The 12206-nt window shown below is 40.1% G+C and overlaps 1 protein-coding gene across 6 annotated transcripts in view; it reads right to left on the bottom strand.

Moving 5' to 3' along the window:
- Positions 1 to 12206, bottom strand: part of vav2 (vav 2 guanine nucleotide exchange factor) — a 224714-nt gene that overhangs the window by 210762 nt on the left and 1746 nt on the right. The gene's annotated exons all lie outside the window — the stretch shown is intronic.

The raw sequence follows: 12206 nt of genomic DNA, 5'->3' as shown, positions 1-12206 counted from the left end.
ACCTGCTGGTTACAGCCTCAGAAATACTGAGATTAGCTTTCTTTTCTTTGCTTCTCTGTCATTATGTAATGACTGTTTTGGGGTTTCTTACTTGCTGATCAGACTAAGTAATAATACAACTCCGAGGACTTAATTGAAATTATTATCGACTGACTCATCAATTAGGTGCTAACTGAAATAATGTACTGTATTTGAAGACAACCCCGTTAAAAACAGTATGTTTGAAAAGACACTGTATTAAAAACACCAAGACCACAAGCATTGCACCCTGAGCTCAAGGTGGAGTGTGCGGAAATGATCTCTTCCACCCTCTATAACCTCAACACGCTGTTCCACTTTGTTTGCATGATTAACAAGAGACTGAGCCGAGGAGAAGATCAATAAGTGCTGGCCTTTTATGGGACTGAGTCTAACATTGTAACCCTACCTTTGTGCCCTTCCTATTCCACAGCCAATTTTGTGATATGATCAATACACATCAGTAATTGGATATCTGGGCTTCTTGTGGCAATTCCGTGGCAAAGACTTGAAAAATCCATGGCCAGTACAACACATAAACACCTCCTCCTATACTTAGCTGCTACCAGGCAGTGCATCATGGGTACATATTATCTGTTTCATTTGGCAAAGATATAGAGAAAATATAAAGCTGTTTATCTTTCCCCCAGAAAGAGGCTGCTTATGTGTCAGAGTTTGTGTTTGTGTATGTGTGTACTGCATGAGGGTGGGGGGGCTACTGCTGTGCCTCTCCCCGGAGCACAATCCAGATCCTAATCTGTTCTCTACCACAGGAAACAGCCACAATCAGCCTACCACCACAACAACTTGAATTAGACTCCCGGCAACCATACTGTTCTGACAACAGCTCAACATGTAACAGGCTGAGTGTCATTACTGACAGTCGTGGATGAAGACAGATGCCAGTCAAGGCCTCTTAAGGAAAACTGACAACTGATTTACAACTAAACAGTCAAAATCAATTAAAAAAGATGAAAAAAGAATCGCCTGTGGTCTGGTTTTAGAAGAACTGCAGGGGAGGGATTCAGCCATCTGGCCCACCGCTACAGAGACGGGACTGTGGCCTCCTCTTTCACATTTCTCTGAGGAGTGATGGCGCCCAGCAGAGCATAGTTGGATCTGGAAAAATTCAGGCGCCATTCCACTGCATGCCCATGCTAATCACCCCCAACAACCACTATGCAGATGGAGCCTCCTTAGAAATCAGATGGTGTCCATAAGGCACCATGACCTCTTTGTCCATCTCTAGTGGAATGACAAAACTGGCGGCGTGTTGTCGTGGTGGATCCGTTTCCTCAAAGTGTAATGTGTAGATATGACAAGGTAAGATAATTATGAGACGATCCTAACAAAGCGGTCTCCACTCAAAGTTTTCACATATACAAGAATTAAATTAGAATTAGACGAAACGCTCTCCACTCTTGACACTGAAATGCTCTTTAGTTGATTTGCTGTAAGCTGCCTTTACATGACATCACTTAAATTCTCCCCCTCAGCCTTAGAGATTAGGTCAACTCGGAGTTCCCCGCATAAACACTGCGCTCGCATTTCAGACTAACAGCACTGCCTGAGGAATGCAGAGAAGAGAAAGAGGGAAGAGGCAGATGAATGGTCCACAAGCTTTAGGTGGGGGAGTGTTTTTTAAATGCACATGATAAACTGCATGGGCTCTGGCTGTCTATTGAGACTGGCTGAGTCACATTCAAGCCACTATAAAATACTAAATGAAAAAAAGGGTGAGATGATACATAATAATATGATGTATTGCAATGTGGTTCAAAAACTTGCATCATAGGCCGGAAACACTTTATCACTTTATCTGCTATAGCTGTAATTACTCTTTATTAGACTTTAGATGGCATTGCTACCAAAGCTAGTCTGCCTTTTACATGTTAAATAATTCAAAACTCATCACTGCCCAGTAGCACACGAGTAAAATGTTTTTTTCCCATCTTGCTTGGCCCCAAATTAATTTCTTCCTCTCCCATGATGGTGCAGTAAATTCTGTCACTGGTACCACATTCAATCACAACCAGGATATAGGCTTTTTACCGATATAGATATTTGAAAGTTTATAACATCTCATGATATATTATCCCATATTCATTTATTTTATTTTATGTAAACAGACATCCATTCTTTTGAAGTAGCTAACGCATTAGCTAGTGAGCCAACTAGCAAACAATTCTGAGCCTTTTCGCCAGGTGTGTGTGGTTCATTGGACAAACAGTCTTTCAAACGAGAAACTGCAGTCTCATGTCATGACGCCAGACCAGAATCAGCTAACTCATGTGAATTGGGTGAGATCGAAGGTCTGGACCCAGGCAACTCCACCCACGCTGCTAGACTTTTCCCGTTTATGAGTTCTCTCATGAATCAAATCGAGCTGTATGATTAACACATGGTCACGTCCATACAATACATGCACTCTGGTGATTTTAAGACTTTTAACGCTCAGCCCTCGGTTGTTCAGAAGCAGCCTTTCCACCCAGATTGTCTCATCCTGACCCACATGTCCCGCATGCCCCACATTGACATTGGGGGTCATGCAGCTAAGAGCTCACTGCTTGTGGATGCAGACCATTTGGATGCTTTTGGCTTTGTCTGAAAGAGTTAAACTGTGCAACAATCAAGGGTAGGGCTTTAAAACTGGATTCAGTCGACCAACATTCACCAGTTGCACCGTAAAAACTATATTAATTAGCATTTAATCATTATTATTCCCAGATTATGGAATCATTTATTGTATTGTGTGACATTCCTTCTTTAAACATTGGGTTATTCTCAATGCAAACAAGAACCTAAGCGTTAGCATTGGGTCTAAAATCTGCTTCAGTGCTTGTAGTAGCTGTGAGTTGTGTTAGATTCAGCAAGTGCAGTTGTGCCAAGCATTTACTATATGTAGAAAGTCAAAAATAAAGGGTCTTGTTTGAATTCCAAATTAACTTCCTGTTTCTTCATCCCCACGGCACAAGCAGTATGCCTGCAGATTTGCAGTAGCGCATGTGTGACCATTCTTTTGCACTTAATGAATATCGATCTTAACTACTATGTGATTCATTCCACTGCTGCATTATACGAGTACTTAACTGTTTTGCTATTTACATCTGTGATACGCATTCTTCGTCTCCCCACAACACCACAAGCAGCATGCTTTTACAGCCTCATATTTATTTATATTTGGAGAGCCCCTGGCAGACTGCATTTAGAGGCAAACATCATCATCATCTTAAAGGAATATTTCTGTCTTACATGTCACTGCTCTATTAGCTTCTTGCTCAATGTGAAATTAATAATAACATAACATGCATTAAATGGGAAAAAAAATATTGGAATGTGGAAAAGGAAAACAACACAGCCAACTTTTCACTATTGAATAATAACTATATTCAATAGCAGGTTGTTGTTCGTGGTGGGGTCAGGATGTTAGCTACTACTTGATTACATATTAGAAGCAGAAAGTGCTATTAATATATCGAACTTTAGGAAAGTGAATTCTGTCTCAAGTGGTTCAGTGGCAGTTTGTGTCCTAGAACTTTTCTGGCCAGTCAAAGTTCAGATAGTTTCGACATTCAGCACACAGAAATACAATACAATAATGATTTGAGTTCATCAAACTACATGATTTCCTCAGTGTGCTTCATCATGCTTTATTTTTTTAAAAAGGTGTTTAACAGGTTTGACAATAAACAGATGTTCACACCTGAAGTGGCCTTTTATTGTGGTCAGCCTTTGAAGGCACACCTGCGCAATACCCATGTTGTCTGATCGGCATCTTGATGTGCCACACCTTTGATGGATGGATTATCTCGGTAAAGGAGAAGTGCTCACTAACACAGATTTTGACAGATTTGTGAACAATATTTGAGAGAAATAGGCCTTTTGTGTACATAGAGAAAGTCTTAGAACTTTGAGTTCAGCTCATGATGAGGTGTCAAAAAAGGAAGTGTTGCGTTTATAATTTTGTTCAGTGTAGTAGTCCAGTAAACAATATATTACATACTTACTTGCTTTTTTGGCCAATATTTTCATAGGCTGAATGTCACACAATCACTACACTGTGGAAGCAAGGGCCACAGCAGTATAAACAAACCTTTCAACACCCCTAAAAAACCAACAATGTCTGCACAGACCTGAAAAATCCAACTGACAGCTGATCCAGCTGTGCAGTAGTCATCCAAAACAGAAATTACTTCAGGTTCATGACATCTCATTTCTCTAAAATACCTCTCTCCTCACATCTTTTCCTGCATCTCTTCTCACTTCTTCGGTGGGAGGGACTAAGCTGCAAGTCAGGGAAACGCAGAACCGCTTAAGGGAATTAGCAAATACCTACGAATAAACTTTATTTCAAGACTACAAATTCTTATTGGGCTTCCAAGAAAATGTCAAAACGTGAAGAGAAGCAGCTAGGCAGAAGCATCCAAAATTCTCACTATTGTTTTTTTAGTCTGTCTTACTTCTGTTTCTAAGGGAATATTTATTTTTAGGCCAAGTGGATACCAAGACTGTCCTTCAACTTGACAAAGTTCAAGCTCCTTCCTGCTGCAACGCATCCGCCCTAATGGACTGATCTTGAATGGGACACTGAATTTCTACCAGCTCCGGGAATATGGCTCTGCACTCAGCAATGCAATCTTCCCTCAGTGAGAGCCCCATAGAAATCAGTGCATTGCTAAGGATTATTATGTATTTATCTTAACAATCTAGGTCTTCATAGCTTTAGCTATCATTTTTATTGATATGATGATATAATTTTGCTCACCAGGTCCATTATTGATTATAACAGATGGGGCAACATCACTACAAAAACAGCATCACATGGCCACACTAGTTGTGAACACAACTCCAATTTAGTTATATTATGTAAACCACATATTTGTAGGTGAAGTGTAACAGTAAAGAAAAAAACTACAGCAAGAACAGCAGTTCAATTGTGAACCAAAAAGGCTGGCTGAGTGATCTAGATTTAATTTTCTATTAAATACGTAATGAGCAGGAGAGCCACTGTTCTGCCCATAAATTAGACAGACTTTGTACATATAGAATTGTTAAAGTTAAATACAGCCCCGAATTGTAAGTCACTGTGACAGAGGCATTGCCTGCCAGTGACATTGGCAGGTTGAGACAAAAGCTATTTCCATTCCCTGAAGAAATGACACATTGTTTATAGGTCAGTTGTGGAAATGTCAATACACAAGGAACACAAACATCAAAAGTTATAGTTATAACGATTTTCATGACCTTAGAAGTAGGATTAGCTCACACAAAAGGTTAGGAAACGCTGGCCTAGACCCATTCCCTCCTTGTCAATCCCATTAGCTTCCAGTGGCACAGTCCCAGCTGTGCAACCCAGGACGTGTCCGTAACGAGCTCCATTAGCAGTATTACCTGCATCCGGCAAGGCGCTGGGGTCACAGGGTCAACAGCAGACCAAACGCTGAGATTAAATTACCCCTGAGGGAGGCATGGGTGGGTGGTTTGTCTACAGTAGCCACCCCCCACCCCATACTGGTCACAAACAGAGATTTCAGAAAAGTAGGCTGTCATTTACCATGTTGTTTTCTGGTTCATACACTCTCTCTGATCTTATTTCTAACCCTGCAGAGCTCTTTTAAGACAGAGCTCTCAGTGCAGTTGTGGATCTAGAGTCAGTGGAGTTCCTGGGCTTAGCCCTGAAATCTTAACTGTCAAAACAGTCCTTGCATCTCCTAATATGTACAAATGAACAAATTCAATAACATTGCTATAATTCGAACAATGTCTAAGCCTTTAATCCATCTGTACTGCTTTTTTTATCTCAACTGATTTAAGGTGGTGTACCTTATGGTGTGTGCATTATTATGATTTACTGTCCAGGACTTGCTTTCTAAGAGCGTGTATGGTTTATAATCATAATTTCACATGGAAATACAATCGGCACACAAAACATGCACTGCAAAGTGTAATACTATGTTGAAGTTACCAGTTTGAACAAAACAATTTCTCTCCGTTTTCTGTTTTGTCAGTGCTTTGCTCTGACTATTCCATTTAAAACAGATGAGTTCCCATGCAGCTATGATCTGGGTTTAGTACAAAGGACTTAAGCCTGATAAGCTCACCCCTTGCGCCTCCTATAGTTATAAGCATGACCTACAGAGAACACTGAGTGTATCATGTGATCAAGACTGTATGAAACTGTGATCAGAACTCTCAGTGCAGGAATTCTCCAGGAAATTCTGTTTATTTATTACCAGCAATCAAATATCTACTAGGCTATATACAGCCCTCACATTATTGGAAATATTTGATTTTTTTATGTGACAACACTAAAGAAATGACACTACTTTACATTGTATATATTTTAAAAATACAAATACAATACAAATACAATACAAATATTTACAAAAATGTGAGGGGTACTCACTTTTGTAAGATACTGTATATATAAAAAACATGTGATTAAGAACACTGTTGAGTGTAGTGAAAGACTAAGTAAGAGGTCACAAAAGTTGAAGCTAAGGAGAAGTAGCTACAGTCTTTCAAAATACTATCCTTTAGAAGAAAATATTTAAACCTCCCTTAATGAATACTTCTCACAATAACATTAAATAATAATAAGATGGCTTTTCAGCAAAAAAGCTGTGGGAAACCCACTGTGTTCTGTCATCAAGAAGCAGACATGGAAGATTAGCAGTTAGCTTCTGGAGAAAGTTGAAGAGCTTACAAGCTACAGAGCCACATATTATTTTTCCTCAAATGTTGGTGGAGACTAATGAAAAACTAAAAGGTGAGTTAATATTCACGCAAATTCGCCAGGTGTCAAGAAACGCAACACCAAAGAAATGCTAACGTTGCTTCATGACTGCTGGTAGGCAACAGTTAGCTAACACAGATTACTGAGGAAAACACTGATGTTCATGATTATCCATGTTTATAAGCAAGTCTGATAAACTAAGCTAAAGTAGTAGTAGTAGTTAAAGAGAAATTACACAATAAATTCATTTTCCCCACTGTAAACATAATCACAATAAAATCTGTAGGCATATGATGTTAACACAGGATTTTTCCAACAAAATTCATATATGCATAAACACCTTCTCAAAATAAGCTTGTGTATGGTTTTGAAAGTGTGGCTTAGCCACATTCTCTGGCAAATTTGTTGAAAGGCATCAAGTTTGTCCAAGTATGAATAGCAGCATACTTTCCCATAATTCAGATCAGCTCCTGTTATTTGCCAGGAGCAGACAATATTTCTGGTGGGAGCTGGACAAAGAGAAAGAACCTCAATTACTGTGAGTGGAAGCGGCAAGCTCTGTGTGAGATCTGGTGCCCTGTGGAGCACTGAGAAGCTCCAGGAGAGCTCTGGGCTCGGCCAACAGCGATTCAGTCTGAACACAGGTACTGTAACATCACACACACGCGCACACACACACACACACACACACACACACACACATTACAAGCAAGTGCGCACACAAAGAAACAAAAGCACAGCAGCATACACATACATATCCGCCTGAGTCATCCCGAAGGCATTCACAACTACCTCACAAACAGGAAAAAAAAAAAAAAAGAGTGAAAGAGAGAGAAAGGCCAAGTTTAAAAAAAAAAACACTACAGAACACACAACAGGCTTCAGAGGGCATGGCTCTGTCTTGTCTTTCAGACGCAGCCTGAGGCGCTGGATTCTTCATATGTACACTTTGAGCTGCAAAGCATATCCAAACACCAGAGCTCATTAAGCATCCATTTACGACCTTGAGGTGAAGAGGAAAGCCTCGCCATGCTTTTAGAATACAATCAGGGATTTATTTGACCGCCTCAATGAAGGTCATCTTGACAGCTTCTTTGCAAGAAATACTTCGCCTCCTCCGCTCCCCAAAATAAATAATAAATCTGAACCCACAGTTTACATGAGAAAACAACTTCACATAATTTTCCAAATGTTCGTTGGCCACACTGAAACATAAACAAAAACATGAAAATTGCTAAATCTCCTCTTCTTCTCCCTCTTTTGGGTGGCAATTCTCTGACGCTCGCCACAACAAACCATCTGTTACCATTTGTTGCCATGATATTAATACTGAAACACACACTGCTACAGTTACTTCAGATGTCACACACATTTTTGTTTAACACTTCACGTGTACATATGTTTGATAAATGGAAGGAAAAACCAACATGAAGTGTCTTAGTATGCAATAAGGCCACCACAAGCCCCCAGAACAGTCTGGGAAACTCTATTGGCGGTATGAACACCATTCCTCCAAGAGATAGTCCCTCATGTATAGACACCACCTTTATTTAATGAGGTAATCTCACTGAGATCAAGATCTCTTTTGCAGGAGAGACCTGAGTACAACAGATAGAAAGAAAAACAAGCACAGCCAGACATAACAAAATGATAAATAGCACCAGAAGCATCACTACATAGATTTGAAGATGTATTATTTGGTGTTATGGAAACGGTGGGGGAGAGCCTTGTCTTACACGTTGGTCCAAAATATTCCATAGGTGTTAAACTGGATTCCATAGCTGGAAACTGGACATTTTACTTAATTTTATATCATGCACAAACCTGGCACATTGTATATATTTGTTGTTAATTGTTAATCGTTGTTGTTTTATATATATATATTATATATATTATTTTTCTTTATTCTTTTAATATTCTTATATTCTGATTCTTCTGATTGAAATCTGGTGAATGTAAAGGCTGTAGCATTATGTCAACGTCATTTTTATTGTCTGTATATACAGTTCAGTGCTTATAATTTACTTCATGAATATCAAAATGAACTGTGTGACTTCCCCACTCTGAACTGGAAGAATGCTTGAATGGACATTTCCCCTTTTAGCCACTCGAATGCACATTTTCAACCATTATTTATTCAGTCCAGTTCTGCTGGGTGCTGATTTGGCGGTCGTCTTCCTCATTTCTATGCCATTATTACAGACACATTCACACCTGCAAGTCAAGCAGAGACTTCAGTAAGTCACCTTTCAGCTTCGCTCAAGTAAGGTGCCAATTTGGTTTGTATTATTTCACAGGCAGTCCAGAGTTTTATACATTTTACTCACTTCTTAATAGCAAATGTCAAATGTTTATAGAGTTGTTTGAATGACTTATTCTGATCGTGTGGTGTATTCACAGTTACTTCCATCCTTGTTCAATTCTGTTAAACATCACAGGGGGATGGATTGATCCCAGAGGTCACCAGGCTATCACAGGGCTGACACATAGAGCCACACTCACATTCCCACCTACGGGCAATTTATGGGTCAGTTCACCGAACCTACTGTACATGTCTTTTGCCTGCCGGAGGAAATGCACTAAGGCGAATGATTATTTTCAGTTGTTTTGTTTAGAAAAATGTCCAAAAACCATAAAAGGTCATCAGAAACTATTTTAAGTTCACAGAGTCACCAGAGCTTGCACCTTCAAGTTCTTTGTTTTGTCCCATTATCAGTCCAGAACAAGGATATTCCGTGTTCAGCGAAATAAATCAAAGAAAAACAGCAAATGCTCACATTTGAGAAGAAGGAACCGGCACATGTTAAATAACATTCTATCGATTATGAAAAAGTCTGTTGACCAACTATTCAATTAATTTACTCAGCGTTTCTGCACGAAATACCAATGCAGACGTGGAGAACCTTTCCAGTCTCAAAGCACGTGCCAAAACACCCACCATCAAAACATTCAAATGTCGAATCGTAAAAATGTAATGTAGAAAAATTTGTGGTTGGTGGGTGCACTTAACAATGTGGCATTACAATCACAGATTCGGTGATTGCTCATGTGCCATTTTAAGGACACTTACTAAAAAAAAATGCCTTACAGAAAAATACAGCATGACCTCAGTGTTGCTACAGTGACTTCTCTCTACAGAATACACTTAAAACACAGTGATTATGCACTGGAGCACAAGCTGGGATCAGTGCCAAAGTATAAAGCATTATTGTGATTAGAGCCTGTTAACAGCAGCAACTGAACAGAATCAGTGGGTCACTTGAAAAAGGAGAAGCACGTCCCTTTTGACTTAATGTTACTCTTTCACCAAAAGCCCCATTCTGATGCAGGTCACACAGCATCATTACCTCTGTTAACACCTACTCCCTGTGTTAAAAATATCTGAAGATACTATGACTGTTTAACAGTGAGGCATATTCAGAGACAAAACTCAATTTCTGAAACTATTAATCTCCATGCAAGTGGATCCATTTGGGGTGAAGAGAAATGTCTGTTGTGAGCAAATAACGTAATCACTCTGCTGAACCTCCTCTTCCTTTGGCTAAGCTAAATGAAGTCTCTGTGTGTTCTGGGTGTTAAAGCACATGCGGCCTGACCTTTCCCTTATCATAAATCACATACTACTGTCCTGCTGCCAGGATTTAGTTTAACCCAATTTGTCTGGGAGGACACCCCTTCCACTCTCACTGCAGATTCACACACTGGAACTGGGAGCATGGGATTAGTGGGCGGATCAAAGCGTGCCATCCAGACATCTCTCTCGTCTTGTAATCATGGAAGTCAGTAGCTTCTGGAGCTGATAAGTCGAGGCTACTGGTGGTTACTAGGCAAAGAGAGTGAGAGAGAGAGAGAGAGAGAGACTAGAGCTGCAGCTAATGTTTATTTTCAGTGATTAATCTGACAATTACTTTTTAGCACTTAGTCCATGAAAAAATCCCATCACATGTTCCCATAGCGCAACGTTAACTTTTTTTTGTCCAAAAAGCAGCAAATCCTCACATTTGAGGAGCAGGTACCAGCGAATATCTGGCATTTTGCTTGGTAAATGACTTCAAAGATTTTTGTGCTTGACCCGTTTTAATTACCCTGGCCTCTTCGGGAAGGCCAACTCTTCTGCATTGGATGTCAAAAAGTCAAAACTATTCCACATGATATGGAAACACATTTACAGAAGCCTTTTTCTCACCTATAATAAGCATATTGTTTATTTTACCGTTGTGCTTAGTGGAGATAAAATCCTGAGGCTTTGTGCTTTTAGGCGATTTGTCTGGGTTGTGTGAGTATTCAGCTGGATGCCGTCCCAAATAACATCACAAACCCCGTTCTCAATCTGTATTCTGCTGCTTGCTCAGGGTTAATCTATTAACCAAAGTTGTAGTCGTTCCATTTTCTGTTGATCAACTCTCGGACTTACTATTACTTGAAACTTAAAGGTAAACTGTATTAGAAAGACGAAGCCAGCAACACAGACTAAAAGCCAGGCAGACAGACGCAATACACACACATTCCCACACTATTATGACAGAAACGGGTCACGGAAGGTGTGCCAAGAACATCAGACAAATGTGCTGTCAGAGGGCAATCACTCTGGTGTGATGGCAGTTTCAGCTTCTGTGGGCATGACTATGAGAATAATCGAACACAGCCTGCATGCGGGCAACCGTGATCTATACACAGTGCCAATGCCCACACTTCTCATCATACACTAATGGAGGCTTAGTGGTACTTCAGACCAGGCTACATGGTGAATAAAGGTCAACAGAAATGTTTGCCACAGCATACATTTGCTCCGCTGCTGTGGTCATGTAAACTCCTGTGGCACCCGACACTCACTCATACTGACTTTGGGAGCATGAATGAGCTGGAGTGGCGAGGCGAGCTTTATATAAACTGAGGCGTGTGACAATCCAAACCTCTAATCATACCACCATGTAGACTTGTGTTATGTTGGAGTCTTAACTACACACCAAGGCGGGTTATTCCTCTTTGAGATTCTCCCCAAAGGACTTACAGTAAACTTCAGTTTGTCTTTTCCCTCCTACTCTTCTGCGATACGACGTGGGGTAACATTTAAAAGCAAAACAGTCCTCAGCTTTGGGTTTAAACGGCTGGCACCAAACAGGTGGGGTTAACTAAATTAAGAACATTGGCAGCTAAACTTTGCGCTGCCACACCTGCCTCTTTATTAAAAAAAATTTTTTTTATATGATTTAATCTAGGGCTGGACTGATCACATTCTCTTCTTTCAGCAGATTATTTTTGGTCCCTTCCACACAGAACAAGACTGACTGGATTATACTCAGCTTCATTTCACCGGCATATGTGACATTCCTGATGACCTGAATGAGAATGAGACAATCTTACAAAGGTTGCAGTGCAAAGGCTGCTACTGGAGTGCGTTTAACAATATTACACTTCTTTGTAGGAAGCCAAGGAAAAACTGTTCTGGAGA

The sequence above is a fragment of the Micropterus salmoides genome, unplaced genomic scaffold (genome assembly GCF_014851395.1).
Source record: "Micropterus salmoides isolate LMB-PRFRI ecotype aquatic unplaced genomic scaffold, ASM1485139v1 Ms_hic_scaffold_20, whole genome shotgun sequence".
Classification (NCBI taxonomy): domain Eukaryota; kingdom Metazoa; phylum Chordata; class Actinopteri; order Centrarchiformes; family Centrarchidae; genus Micropterus; species Micropterus salmoides.
Note: the sequence above shows the minus strand (reverse complement) of the source record. Positions and strands in the feature narration are given on the sequence as shown.